General features: G+C 39.5%; 1 protein-coding gene across 1 annotated transcript in view; it reads left to right on the forward strand.

Moving 5' to 3' along the window:
• The first annotated feature begins 3233 nt into the window (after window positions 1-3233).
• The window catches only part of LOC120572263 (solute carrier family 12 member 3-like), a 45381-nt gene continuing 32774 nt past the window's right edge, over window positions 3234-15840 (forward strand). The window contains exon 1 of the mRNA XM_039821500.1: window positions 3234-3256. The gene's annotated coding sequence lies outside the window, so the exon portion shown is untranslated. The remainder of the gene's footprint in view (window positions 3257-15840) is intronic.

The raw sequence follows: 15840 nt of genomic DNA on the forward strand, positions 1-15840 counted from the left end.
CAAGTGCGAAGACAAAAATAATGATTAGGCTAGATGGCGATGGATGACAAGTATAGCAGCATGCGGTTAGTATATTTTTTATGTTTGTATCATACATCTAGAGATAACGACAAGACATCTCCAAACAATAGATTTTAACCTGGTGAAATGTTTGGTTTTATCCATCTAACCGGACCCTGCTTGACACCACTCGGAGAAAAAAGTGAGAGAAAGAAAAAGGAGAGGTCGCAGTTCGGACGATGACTGACTACCCGGTTGAGATTGTGTGTGTCCTCGAGATCTGACCACACACAAACACACGTAGCAGAGCTACCCACACCCATGTTTCTACTGTTGCTTAATGTCAGTAAATTCGAGTAAAATCACAGGCTTCGCTTATCCTGTTCGAATGCGCCAGATGAAAATCAGACGTGGGTGGGTAATTTATAATTCACACGAGGTCCCTAGATAATACTTATCCCGTGCAAATAGGGCTTTAGATGTTTTATAACCAAATTACAGTTTAAACAGTTTCTTTTTGATTCCGTCAAAACTCAGACATACGCAAAAGAAAATGGGATTAACCAGTTCTGCATTTTATTTTGGAATCCTTTTCTTTGATGCCAGTTGTTAAGGAAAAACTCAGGAGCAGCACAAGTCATTTTACATATTTACGATTTTGAAGATTTTGATGACTTACACAGGAGCATTTAATGAACACTCAATTGAGAAGAGAATTAAGCAGGCAATTCAGTTTAAAAACATGTGTTTTTGTGCAGTGCCAACCCAACTCTCTGAAGTTCCTGTCTTCCTGAAGGTGTATTTAAACTCATGCTGAAGGGCGTCACGTTTCACTGAACCTTTAAGGTGAACAACGATATTGCAGGCACTGTAAACACAGATGTTCAGTCTCTCTCTCTCTCTCTCTCTCTCTCTCTCTCTCTCTCTCTCTGAAGTGTGGATCTCCTGTTCATCTTTAGAGGTTGTATTTTGTTGATTGTACAATTCATGAACTCATCACTTTCTGTTGTGTTATTGTTTTTTTTTTTTTTCAGGAATTGATTACCTTGGAGCTTAAATGTTACTGAGGAATGATTTAAGTGTTTTGGATTCAAAGAAGTACTTTAAAACAGCGTGACTTAATGTTTTGCTTTTATAGTACATATTTGCGTGAATATTTCCTTGCAAAATGATTGACTGATTGACTGTTCACATTATCTGTGAGTTAGTGCTTATTCATGCTGACCATTAAATGTGAATGAAATTTAAAACCTAATAAAATCAATTAAATAATAAAAATAGGTCAACGCCGGGTGTAAGATTATCTTTGGATTTTTAATTAGTTTCATTTAATTTAGGATCCCAAAATCCGTAACTTCAGCTCATTGAGTCATAGGGCGCCTGACTAAGTCATTTGTGCAGGCTGCATTTTGTATAAAGCATATTCTATTATGTTTGCTTTCTATAATATTAAATCATCTGAAAGATGCATATATAAATTGCTTATATAATGTGTACGTTTAACTCTTGGTTTAACCCTAGGGGAATTTTCTTCACAGTATTTGTTATTTTTTTTACACACAGGAAATATACACACACAGGCACATGCAGGTGAGTGGATGTTAGGAGCCAAATTAGTATTGTTCTTCACAATCTGTTGTGTATACAATGTGTTTTAATATGAGACAATTATTTGGTAATGGATGTTGATTGACATTGCTGGGTGTCTTTAGAGAGACATTTGACCAATGAAATGGTGTTTTAGACTGACTAACGTCTATGCTGAAGAGCTGGCAAAGGTAAGACATTGAATAGAATACTATATTTATCCCCTCATGCTGTTTTAGCATGCATCTTGTGAAAGCAGAGGATGACCTGGAATTTCCTCCTGTGTATTGGAAAAACATTACTGTTGTGTATAGTCAACAAACAAATAACAAACAGCTGTAGACTCATCTCCAGACATTTAAAAATATGCATTATTGTACAGCCGGGTAGCTCAGTTAGTAGAGTGCGTGCACATATATACGGGTTTATTCCTTGACCCAGAGGTCCCGAATATGTATCCGACTTGTAACAGTTTCCTGCATGTCTTCCCCTACTATCTCCCCTTTCATATCTAAGCTGTCCTAATATTTAATGTCAGAAATGCCCGAAAAAAATAATCATAATAATAAATAAAAAGTTTTATTTGCCTCCCCAGTTTTCCCCAGTTTTTGGGGTGGCTATGTCTCAAAAGGTAAAGTGGGTCATCCTTTAACCAAAAGGTTAACAGTTCGATCCCCAGCTCTTCCTGTCCGCATGTCGAAGTGTCCTGGAGCAAGACACTGAACCCCAAGTTGCTCTCGACAGCAGGTTAGTGTCTTGCGACAGCTTTGCAACCATCAGTGTATGAATGTGTTTGTGAATCGGTGAATAAGAAGCTTATTGTAAAGAGCTTTGTCCGGTAAGATGCTAAAAAATGCTATATAAATGCAGACCATTTACCATTTATGTAAATGTAAAACATTTCTCTTGGAAACAATTGTGTAGTTCTGAAGAGTTAAATAGGGAAATAGTGTGGTGTTACTCTTTTGTCTTGCTAAACTGTAAGTAATTTGACATTTTTGCTGTGTGCTTTCAATACACTCAAAGAAGATAATAATACAGGTAAAAACGCTCCTCGGACCCTAATAAATCAAAGACAGGGTTGTACTTTAAGTTTACAGTACATAGTAAATACCTTTTACTTTTTAAAATCTGTTCAGCTATCATGGAACCACCACTTCCTCTTCTGTTTACTCCAAACATGCTTCCTGTCATTTATTTTCACATAGAACAGCTACCAGAAACTCGATATGGCAAACAAAAAATATAATGGGTTACCTTGGCATAGACTGAAAAAAATATTGTCAATGGGCACAGTTAAAATGTTCTGCATTGTCACTCAAATGTTATCTTTATTATCATGTTTGAAAATGATAATAATTGAAAGACCAATTAGTTTAACACCAAAAATATTTTTTTCATCCTAAATTTAGTCATTTGCTTTATTTTAAATATCAGATTTTTTGGCATAAACCAAAATCACATCAGAAAGAAGCAAAATTATCTTTTATGAAAATTATCTTATATTCCTTTCAGTGTTACACAATAATAAAGTGTGTGTCTGTGAGAGGGAGGAAGGAAGCTGAGAAAGATGGGCGTGAACGTCTGCTACCTTGGTGAAGGTATAAATACAAAGGGTCCCAGTGTAAAATGAAAGGACAGTTTATTCATCTGGAATAAAATTACCTGTGTGAGTATACTTAAGCTTCTTTTTTATTCTTTACTAAATAGTATAGTCAAGTCGATTTATTTACATTGCACATTTTTTATACAATGCGGATTTTGAAATTGAAAAGCCATTCCATTTCTAGCACTGAATATTAATGCATTGAAATTTTTTATCAGATTTTTTTGCCTCTGAATTTTACTCTTCAAATTTTCTGATTTCACCTTTATTTTCAATGTTCACAAATTCAGAATCAAAAATGCAGTATGTTTTTCTTAGCTATTGTGTAAACAGAGTGTTGATGCTCTAGCAGCCTTATTGCATTAAAAGCCTAAAACGAGAGCATAACTACAAGTCATAGTTTATTAATTTTACTTTAATGCTTGATTTATTTATTTTGTACACTTATTGTGTTGCACACATGCAGTGTAGCTTTATCATTGTGCACTGTTGGTATTGATATCAATATGTAGCATGTTTGGGAAGACAAATTGAACATGTGTACTTTAAATTATTGAACGTGAATGTTAGTTATGAGTTATTTGATCTGCTGTTGTTTAGGTTAGTTTATGACCTAAAAGAAATACAATATATAATCACAATTTAAGGTGAAAAGAGTGTTTGAAAATTAGTTAATTGCTACTAAGCACAATAGTAATTTGAAAGTTTGTTATGACATTCACCATGGCCATGACGTAAGAGAGTAACAGCCTTGTTTTGTACAGGCTAGTTTTTTTCTCCTGGAAACGCTTGGATCTAGATTCTGAATTGTCCTTGACGAAGGAGATGGTGAGCCACCCACGGACTCAGTCAAAGATCGTGGTTGGGCATCAACAACTAGTGTTAATTTCCGATTTTTGTGCCTGATAATGTTGCTTTAACATTAAGTGTGGGGTCCCCCAGAACATTTTGAGTGTCAAACACTTCATTTCCTGCATTCTGATACATTTTATGCACCAATCTATGGCGGAAACGTCTTATTTATGTAAAGGAAAATACTGTACAGGTGACAATTCAAAATATTAAAATATAGCCTAATGGCAAAGGCTTTATAGTGCAGTAAGGGGGTCTATTTACCGTGACTACAAGACATTTTTAAACGGTTATTAAACTGTCTCAATTGTATAGCCTACTGATGTCAGACCCACACCCACACCCACTTCGCTGCCTCAGTACCACCTTCGACCTGCAGGTGTCCAACATCAGCAGCTCCTCCTGCCGCAAGAGCTCCACTCGCTAAATCCCTTTTCTTTCTCCAGTGCAGTTTTCCCAATTATTAAATATTTTCCTGGTGAACACCATAGTTCTCTGTCATTACAGTAAATGTGCCCAATTTGCAACAGGGGGAACTGAAACACGAAACTTTATAGATGTAGTGCCTACCATAGACAGTGAAAGACTTCAACAGAGACCAGTGAAGTCAATTATAAGCACTTTTCCTGTGATGGCTGCGCAGCTGCTGTACAGCCTCAAACTGAGCTTGACAATGTAGATGTGACGTGAGCAACCTGTCTGAAATTTGTTAAGTCTTCTGGTAGCTGTGCCAAGAGAAATCTGAATCATTCCAAATCTTGCAGAGACGGAGAGCATGTTTTCATGGACTCTCTATAGGCTTCTCCCTTGACTGTATGCCTCCACGTCCCCCCGATTGCCTGCAAGCTTCTCCTGAGTATATGGTAATTTCTCTACTGTGCGACAGAAAGTTGCGTGGTTATGACATAATAGTTAGGTATTATAGGTAGGATAATAGTTACAAAAACGACTGCTACGTGAGATACAAGGTAATGTAATGGAGCCTTTTATATATTGTCGTGTTTCTTTAGAAATAAACAATGGACAAATAGAGTCTTTAAACACTTCAGATGTAAAGTTATTTGCTGTCAAAATGAATGGCAGTCAATGGAATGCTAACCTAAGGTGGCAAATGGCTTGTTAGCCTCAGAATCTCCCCATAGGAGGTACGCTTTCCGCATGCTCGCTTACCCCCTTGGTGCCTACTCCAGCCACAGTCTCCCACCGAACCTGCTCTGGTTTATGCGCGTGCAGTCCAGCCAAAGTTCCATTTTAGAGAAAACCTACTGATCAGAAAAGTGTCCCGCTCTCTCGTTGTGTCTCCATGTTTTATAGCCTACAAGAAAAACATATTATCTCCATATGGCAGTTTTATGATGGGTTGAACTAAATACTAAGGCAATTTTTTTTATTTGGGTTGAAGGGATGATTGTGGGGTTAGTGGGGCAGGTGGAGCCCTGTGCCCCTGCCTGTTATCCTTAACTTCCATCTGACTGGTTTTGTGCAGTATGTAGACTGTCCCACACGAGAGAATAAGACTCCAAATATGTACCTCTACCACCACTTGGCAGATCAGATCATAGTTTAGTCTTTCTCCAGCCAACATACAAACCTTGTGTACAAAAGCTGCCTGTTACTACCTGCTCTTTTAGGACATGTTCACCAGAGGCCAGCGATGCTCTGAGGGACATTCTCAGATGCGAGTGGGATGTGCTGTTGGAGAGGCAGGGAAGCAGCATGGACATTGATGGGAGGGTCGACACCATCACAGACACTGTAGGGACACTGTGATACCTGTGAATACCTTACACTGCTTTCCTAATAATAAACCATGGATTACCAGTAACATCAAACATCCTGAACCAGAAAAAGCAGGCATTCAGGGATTGAGACAAGAAGAGGCTCAGAGGGGTACAACATGAGCTGAGGAGGAGACTGAATCAGGCAAAGATTATAAAAACAAAGTGGAAGGTAAGCTGCGGCATAATAACATCAAAAAGGTGTTGAAGGGGAATACAAAATATCACTGGCTTTAAAAAGAAGAATGGCCAGGCTTCTGAGGGAGATGTGGACAAGACCAATAACCATTTTTACGACAGGTTCAACAGGGTGGCTGGGGTCTGTCCTGCCCCATCTTGGACCGTCACACCCACTCTCACCTCCATCACATCAGACACCCCTTTTTCATCATCTTCTCCAGTGTCTCCTCCATGTGGCCACATAACCGGTATCTGCTGCAGCCCTCACTACATCTGTTGCTTCTACTCGACCTTCACATAAAACCACAGGTTGCACAGGAATTAGACACCCTTCAGTTTGCCTACCAGGAACATTTAGGAGTCGAGGATGCGGTCCTCTGCATGTTGCACCGGGCGTACGCCTACCTGGATGTGCTTGGCTCCTGTGTTAGGATCATGTTCTTTGATTTTTCTAGTGCGTTTACACCATCCAGCCACTCATACTGAGAGACAAGCTCGACAGTTTGGGGGTTGCCCCCTCCTTGACCTCCTGGATTATGGACTACTTAACGGCAAGGCTGCAGTTTGTCAGACTGGGGATGTGTGTTTCTGGGTTGCTACAATGCAGTATGGGGGCTCCACAGGGGACGGTCCTGGCTCAGTTTCTGTTTACTAGTTTCTGTGTACACATTTGATTTTAAGTACAACTCTCTTGCCACATTCAAAAGTACTCGGATGATACAGCTGTTGTGGCGTGTGTGCGAAGTGGACAAGAGGAGGAGTACAGAGACCTTGCTGTGGCCTTCTGTGACTGGAGCAATAAGAACCTGGTTCAATTGAAACATGCCCCATAATCACAGCCCAATGGAGCAGTATGAGATTCAAAATACTGACAAGAATCTGAGTATGACGACGTCAGGCTAGGTATATTCTATTAACTTTTGATTGGGTGGGCAAGACGCCCATTGCTGCCGCTGGCCCCGCTTGGCTGACAAAATCAATTGATAAAGATGTTTGTATTGATGGTTACGATGTGTATCGTGCTGACAGACCAGAGAATGGTGGTTGCTATTTATGTAAAATCAAAAATGTATGCTAAGGTAATTTTTTCCAGCAATTGGAATTTCTGGCAGTGAATGTGGAAATGGTTAGGGACTGTTCGGTATTTATGGAATGGACCACCGGAGGAAAATAGGGGAGGGTCATGTCTTTTTATTATTTATTGAGGGGAGGGTCACCCAACTTTTGTATTCATGAAAAGAGCAAAATTTCAAAGTGGCTTGTTTGGTGCATATTTTTCCATGTAGCTCTCAGGCTAGGCCCACCATCAGCACCCTAGCGGATGGGTCTGACCACATATGTGGAGTTTGCTGGGGGCAGGGGAGCATTGCCCCCCTGGTAGCTGAAACGGGTAATTGCATTGTGTAAAAAATGAGTGGAATAATTATGTCTGGCATGACCAGATATTTCATAAATATTTCAAATAACACAAAACAACTAAATGGTGGTACATAATACATCTGATTTCATATACTGCTTTAGTAAAATAATATTACCTGGCTGACAATGGGAGCAGCAGGACGCAAAAAACTAAAATTACTGTTGCACTATCTGGACATCTTGCCGTGCCAACGTTGCAATAAAGGTTTCCTAAATGCCATGTATATAAATTTGATGTCAGCTTGATTGTGCGTTTTGTGTAGATTTGGACTTGTATACGTTTATTCCACTTTGTTTAAATGGCGAAGGGGAGAGGCCTCGTTCACCTGTTTGGAGCTGGCTGGTGAATGTGACGCGCATTGGATACATCGTGACACTTTTTGTGGATCTACTGATCGCTGTGGATTACTTTTTTTTTGTGTCATTGGATTACGGCCAAAATACGGATGTTTTTTCTTAACGTGTCTTAAAGGGGTGATAGAATGCAAAACCGATTTTACCCTGTCATAGTTGAATAACGACAGTTCGGTGGGTAAATAGGACATACATAGAAGCTCAAAGTCCCACTGACACCCCTTTACTATGAAAATCTCATATTTTGAAACTGCCGCTGAAAACGGGCAAATCCCAACAAAGCTGGAAGTTGAAGTCAACCTCCCAAAAACCGGAACCTTTGTCAGCCCATGGGTGTATTAAGAGAACGGTCACGCCCCAAACATTTACATAGGCTACACAACTGACCTGAGATCAGGTAGTCTTCTGAATCTAGGTCACGCAGATCTCTGCTATTCCATTACAAAATTCAGTTCTGAAACCTTTTTATGCGAGAAATCAACTATGTAAAGCTCAAATATGGGCCGTTTTACAAAAGTGGATGGCTTATTGCAAATTTTGTCCGACTGTGTGTCGGAGTGCAGCGCCGGTGCTGCCTGTGTTACTGCCTTGCCGCCCAGCCTGCCTTCCTTCACACACCCCGGCCTGCTCTGAGCTCGATTGAGCTCCGTTACGACTGCAGCCCACAGCACTCCATACCCGCGCAAAGTCACCGTTTTTTTCGGATAATGGACTACTACACGCTGGGGCTCTGACAGAGCTCCAGGGCCTGCAGTTCCCCTCTTCCTAATAACAGGTGTGTGTGAGTGAGAGCGCGGTCAGAGAGCTTGTCACGCCAGCAATCTCTTACCACAGGTTCCAGTTAATCTTATAATGTGTGTAATTATAATGTGTTGAGTTATTTAAACAAATGATCGGTGAAATACACGCCTCTTGTCCGTGAGTCTCATTGATAGAGCCTGCGGCTGGATGGAGCTATAGCTACAGGAGGCTAGCTATAGCTAGCCTCTTCTTAGAATTCCTCTGGAATTCACAAAAATGCATTAACTTGAAATCGGACACCGTTGTTAGCTTTATAAAACATTTAGTTAGATGTTGTATTACTGGCTTGACGAAATTCAAACTGTAAATATACTCGGAATTACGCCGAAAATGAAGCTAACTATCCATGATTTGTAGCTACACACAGCTAGGATTGAAGGGACAGTCGCAGCTAACGAAACCCTTACAGCTCACAAATATTCATTAACTTGAAATCGGACACCGTTGTTAGCTTTATAAAACATTTAGTTAGATGTGTAAGTGGCGTGGCGAAATTCAAACTGTAAATATACTCGAATTATGAACATAAATGAAGCTAACTAGCCGCAATCTTGTACACCTAGGATTGTAGGGACAGTTGCAGCTAACGAAACCCTTACAGCTCACAAATATTCATTAACTTGAAATGGACACAGTTGTTATCTTTATAAAACATTTAGTTAATGTTGTATAACTGGCGTGACGAAATTCAAACTGTAAATATACTTGAATTACGACCGAAAATGAAGCTAGCTAACTAGCCGCAATCTTGTACACATAGGATTGTACCCTTACAGCTCACAAATATTCATTAACTTGAAATCGGACACCGTTGTTAGCTTTATAATACATTTAGTTATGTTGTATAACTGGCGTGACGAAATTCAAACTGTAAATATACTCGAATTACGACCAAAAATGAAGCTAACTATCTGTGATTTGTAGCTACACATAGATAGGATTGAAGGGACAGTCGCAGCTAACGAAACACCTAGCTAAACTTCACAAATATTAATTAACTTGAAATCGGACACCGTTGTAAGCTTTATAAAACATTTAGGTATATGTTGTACAGCTAAGTGGCGTGACATTGTGTGTAACATGTGGTAAGAGATTGCTGGTCTAACAAGCTCGCTGACTGCGCACTCACTATCACACAACGGGCCATTTGGCTAGCAGGAAGAGGGGAGTTACAGGCCCTGGAGCTCTGTCAGGGCTGCCAGCCTAACTGAGCTCACAGCAGGCCGGGGTCTGTGAAGGAAAGCAAGCCGGGCGGCGAGGCGGCAGCACCGCCGCTGAAGTCCGACACACAGTCTTACCATATTTGCAATTAGCCATACATTTTCGTAAAACGGCCCATATTTGAGCTTTATATAGTTGATTTCTCACATAAAAAAGTCTCAGAAGTGAATTTGGTAATGAAACCTTGCAGTGTCTGGAATATGAGATTCTGTCGCTTCTCTAATGGTTGTGTGTTGGGGATTCGCTCAACCAATCAGCGCGCATCTCTAATGTCTGCCTATGGCAATTCGCTCAACCAATCAGCGCGCAGCTCATCTAAATATTCACAAGCATACCATATTTGGAAGAAAAGCTCTTGTTACAAATAGGGCCAAAACACAGGGATGCATAAGGGCCAATAATGACATGACTAGGAACCGGGAAGCACACCAAACAAAGGCGAAACACAACAACAAGAAAAAAAACAGGCAACTATTTCAGAATTTCATGAAAAAGAGTTTCGTCAGAATTTCATCTCTATTTCTACACAACACCCACTATTGACTACATCGACCCACCCCTACCAAATCACCTCCCGCGAATGCAAATAGAAAAAACTGTTTGGGGGGAGAGTAGTTAGTAGATTTGCTTAGAAGTGGACTTCTCCTATAACTACGTTCCTGTAACTACTTGGTCGGAAAGCGACTATTAATCTTGTTTCCTTCTTGCACAGCAGTCGTTTAGTTGGTGGTTCAGTTACCGCAGAATAGGTGACTGTGGGCTGGGTACAGAGCCCTGCGAGCTGCTGAACGTGGTGCTCCGTCAGTTGAGCGGGAGTTGGTGGTCTGGTTACCCCAGAATAGGTGACTGTGGGCTGGGTACAGAGCACCGCGAACTGCCGGTTGTGGTGCTCCGTTCTGAATGTGAGCGATAGCCACGCCCCCTGATTTGCATATAAGAAGTGGAATTACAGTAAATAGAAAAGGAAATAAATAAATGTGGCATTAGGAAATAAAAGTCTCTTGAAATAAATAAATGTGGCATTAGGAAATAAAGGTCTCTTGAAATAACTAAATGTGGACTTATGAAATAAAAGTACCAGGAAATAATTAAAAGTAATACCTTTTAATATATTTAACTAATTGATTCATTTGTATATATTACATTTGATATTGAATATTTATATTTATTTAATTATTTATGTATTTATTGCCTCATTTATTTATTTCATGATGTATTTCAAAGGCATATTTATTTATTTATTCTTGTATTTATGTAATTATTCATTTATTTATGTATTTATTGATTTATTAAATATTGAATAAAACGGCATTCCATAAAACTCCTCTGGTGGCCCCTTAAATAAATAACAAACAATCCATTATGGGCCTCTGTATAACTGTTGTCAGGTGTGATAGGCCTTCATCTGCCTAAAGTGATGTTTTGCAGTCCCTGATGCATTTTTTATCCAGATTGGACTACACTGAAATTCTTTTAGCTGGTGATCTAAACTGGGACTGGTTTATGCCAGCATCGGATAATTTTAAATCTTTTTGTGATTCTGTAAATCTAACTCAGTTAATTAATTCATCCACTCATCCAAATCTCAAATACCCTGAAAAGTCTACCTTAATTGACTTGATTGTAACTAATCTTCCCCATAAATTCTCTGCTGTTGGTGTTTTATGACTTAAGTGACCACTGTGTTGTTGCTGCTTTCAGGAACACAAAGATCCCTAAATATAAACCATATGTCATCTGTAAGAGAAATTTAAAAAAATTTAATGAGCAGGGTTTTATCATGATTTGTTTTATTTTAATTGGAGGAGAATTTAGCTAATCCCTGACGTGGCGTAAGCCTGGACCTTTTTTAATGATCATTTTACTCATCATAAATAGACATGCCCTATTCAAGAGATTAAAAATAAAGGGACTTGATAATCTCTGGTTTTCCTCTGAGCTAGCAGACATTATTCATGAATGTAACTTGGCTTGGGCTAAGGCAAGGAAAACTCGTTTTTCCTCCGATTGGCTTGTTGTTAGACAATTAAGATCTAAATGACCCGAGAAAATTTTGGAAAGCCATAAAATCCCTCTCTGTGAGTAAAGATTCTCAAGTTGTACCATCTTTTGTTATGAAGGATTCTATTGCTGTTCATTACAAAATGGAGATATTGAATTGCTTTAATAATCATTTTATATCATCTGGCTCTCTGTTTGATTCTGCTTGCTGTTCAACTGTGAAGCCCTGTCATTCCAGTTTCATATTAGGCTTTTTACCTTTCCTTTGTTGTGTTATCTTTTTTGTGGATGTTATAGGTTTACAAAGTCAAAAAGCCCAAAGTCCACCCCAAAGGGTCTTATCATCTTCCAGAGAAAACACTGTTCATAAACTGCTCCTAACAGCTCAATTGTAGTCCAGCCTTTACTTCCGTGACGAACGTACGTCACTTTGTAACACTAATGCTCGCCTAGCTGCTAGCATGGCACTCCCTCATGCTCTGCAACTGACAAACTAGCAGTACTTATGTGCGACTCCCAACAAAGATAGTACAGAAGTGAGATGCCTCACTGACTACGTTTACATGCAGCCAATAACCCGTTCAAAACCGGAATATTAGCAATAACCCGGTCGCGCACGGCCATGTAAACATCGGCAAAAACCCGAATATGCTCATATTCCGGTTTTTAAAAACCCGAATATGCTACCTGGGTTACCCCTTTTCTAACCCGAAATTTTGGTCATGTAAACACGTATCGGCATATCCCCATCAAAAGGAACATTGATTTGTGTTCTGCGCATGTTCTATTTGCAAGGAATCTTGGTCTTTTGAGTAGAGGAACGTCTTGTATGCGCCAGAAAACATAGTTATAATAATAATTATATACTATAATAATATAGTTATATATATATATATATATATATATATATATATGTCAATGCAGAAAACCTGCGCGGAAGTAAACAAGAAGTAGAGGTAAATATGGCGAGACGCAGCACAGCACCACACTTTTGGAGCAAGGAGGAAACCAATTTCTTTATTAGTGTGGTGAAAACCATGAATATAATGTCTTTTGTTGACGGCAGAAAGTACCGAGATAGTGAGATTTATAAGAAGGTGACCGAAAAATGATTGCGTCTTAAGGTTGTCGGTACGTCCAGACGCTAACCGTGCGTCGCCGTTTACGTCGGGATATTGCCAATTGATTTCAAATTCCATGTATACAGGAGTAACTCTCTCTGCTCACGCATGTAAACGGGTTATTCCGAACGTTTCAGAAACCCGAATAGTGACCTTAACCCGAAAATGTACAGCTTGTAAACGTAGTCACTCTGTAGCTAAAATAGAGAACTCAACAGACAGGGTGAAAAGAGTAACTGCAGCAATTGCAGTACAACAAATATATGTTTTCTTAAAATTAAACCACAAAAACCTATTCTGGTACAACCTCTAAATACAATTATGAACCTAAAAATTTGCATAATATGAGCACTTTAAATTCTGGAAAACCTCTAGGACCTGATGGTATTGAGCCTTACTTTTTGAAAAGTGCAGCTGATTTCGTAGTGGGCCCCCTTACATATCTTTTTAACCTCATATTAGAAAACAATTAAATTCCAAGGAAATGGAAATCTGCTTTCATTCTATCTTTATTAAAATGAGGTTACCCATCTATTTAAAATAACTACAGGCCAATATCTAAACTGTTAGTACTTGCCAAAATTCTAGAATCTCTGGTAAAGCAGGGTGCCCATTATGTCGATCACGATCTACCAGTCGATCGCGATCTACCAGTCGATCGCAAAGGTAGTGTGGGTAGATCGCATGGCATTAAAAAAAAAATAGATGTCAGCCTATCATCCATCCGCACTATGACATTTGTCACTTGATTGACATACAGGACAACCAGTCTAACGTCTGATCTTTTCTGACACACGGGTCAGCACATGCATGTGCATACAACAGCTACCAGCAAGCTAGCAAGTTGCCCAGTTGACCTAAGTTATTTCTACCAAACTTAAAGGGTACATGTACAAATACCAAGTAGACCAAGTAAGAAGCCAAAAACGTACCACTTCCATACAGAATGGGAGGAGGATTTGTTTTTCTTCACAATGTCCTATTCAATGTGCATTTGCCTCTTCTGCAAATCTACCATCGCTATTCTGAAGAAGGGAAATGTGGAGCGGCATTTTCGGACTGTTCATAGAAGCTACAACACTGACTTCCCTCCGAAAAGCGAATGTTAGGTTCAGCAGGGAGGAGTAGGGAATGGCGGACCCAAAATGCAGAGACAAGGCAGGTAGCAGGTTGCGGTGGAGGATTTATTGAAAGCAGGAGTCCAAACAACAAAAAAGGGAGTCCAAAAATCCAGCAACAGAAACAAAAGACAAAAACTCACAGACGAGGAGACTGGACTGAACACAGTTGGGTACAAACAAACACACGAACAAACAATGATCTGACACTGGACAAGGGGAACACCAAGACTAAATACAGAGGGTAACGAGATAACACAAGACAGGTGACACAAGGGCTGGGAAACAGGTGAAACACATTAGGCTGGGCAGAGTAATCAAAAAAGGCGGGAAGACACAAGACAGGAAGTAAAACCAACAAGACAAGACAGAAAACAGGACCGTCAAAATAAAACAGGAAACAGAGCACAAAACAGACTACCAAAATAAGACAAGACACCAAAACCATAACAGCGAGCTCAGAAGGAGAAAGGTGAAAGAACTAAAATTCCAGTTTTCCGGACAGCAGGCCTTTTTCTCACAGCTTACCACAAAAGCAAACGCCACCAAAGCATTGTTCTGGGTGAGTCACGTCACATCATCGTTGAACACAAGAAATCCTTTCAAGACGGAGCGATGATAAAAGAGGCATTTGTTGAAGCGGCTGAATCGTTGTTTCAAGACTTTATAAACAAACCAGACATATTATCTTCAATCAAATCTCTCCAGCTGTCAAGAAGTATGTTTACATAGCGCTGTGAAGCAATGGCCGAGGATGTGACCGAGAAACTTAGGAGGGATATCGCCGACTGCAAATGTTTCTCACTGCAATTGGACGAGTGTGACACAGCCGAGTTGTGCATTTTTATTTGTATGGTGTTTACTGATATGACTGCAAAAGAGGAGCTGTTAACAGTACTGCCTGAAAGAACAAACGTGGTGAGAGGATCTGTGCTCAAACTTCAGAACCTTGTATCAGAACTATAGACGAAAGGGAAGGCATGTGCACAACTTGACAGTGGACGCTACACAGAGCAGATTGAAAACTGTCTCTCAGACTTTAACAAATGGTTTCAAGACTTTGCTTTATTGGAGCCAGTCGCTACATTCATGTGCTACCCTTTTCGGGAAGATGCTGAGGTTGATTTACTTGCATCAAAAATTGCAACACTGTTTCACTTGAACTCATTTCTTCTGTCTTTTAGCAGCCCATTTAAAGATGCTGTTGTGTCTCATCATCATTGCGGTAAATCATTGGACATTTTTGTTGTTACATAGCAACTCCAAGACACAACAGCTCTGACAGGAAGTCTTTTTATGGACATCAGCCATCTTATGTCGCAAATGCTCTCTGAGAGGTTATTTTTTTTATTCAAAAGCTGGGTTCCTTCATTGTGCGTTAAATGTTTATAATTAATATACCCACCAAATTTATAATTATTTTTTTGAAAATAATTTTAGTCGGGAGGCCGTTCCAGTCTATTTGAAGGTTTTGATGTTATATATAAAATCACCATAAATCAAGTTGTATTCTGGACCTTGTCTGGCTCTCCCTCTCCTTTTTCTCCTTTTATAAACAATTTCTCTTTCGGTTACTTCTCTGGTTGTACCCCAAAGTTCACACCCTGTTTACTATGGAGGAAATATTTATTCATAATTCAAATTGAAAGTCCAAAGAGAAATTGAAAGTCCAAAGGGAAAACAAAGCGAGATCAAATTAAAAATATTATTATTTTTTAAATTTTCCATTTGGCTTTGGCTTTTGAATTTAATATTTGGCTTTTGAGTTTCAATTTAACATTGGATTTTAATTTTCATTTGGC

This window comes from Perca fluviatilis, chromosome 14 (genome assembly GCF_010015445.1).
Source record: "Perca fluviatilis chromosome 14, GENO_Pfluv_1.0, whole genome shotgun sequence".
Lineage (NCBI taxonomy): Eukaryota > Metazoa > Chordata > Actinopteri > Perciformes > Percidae > Perca > Perca fluviatilis.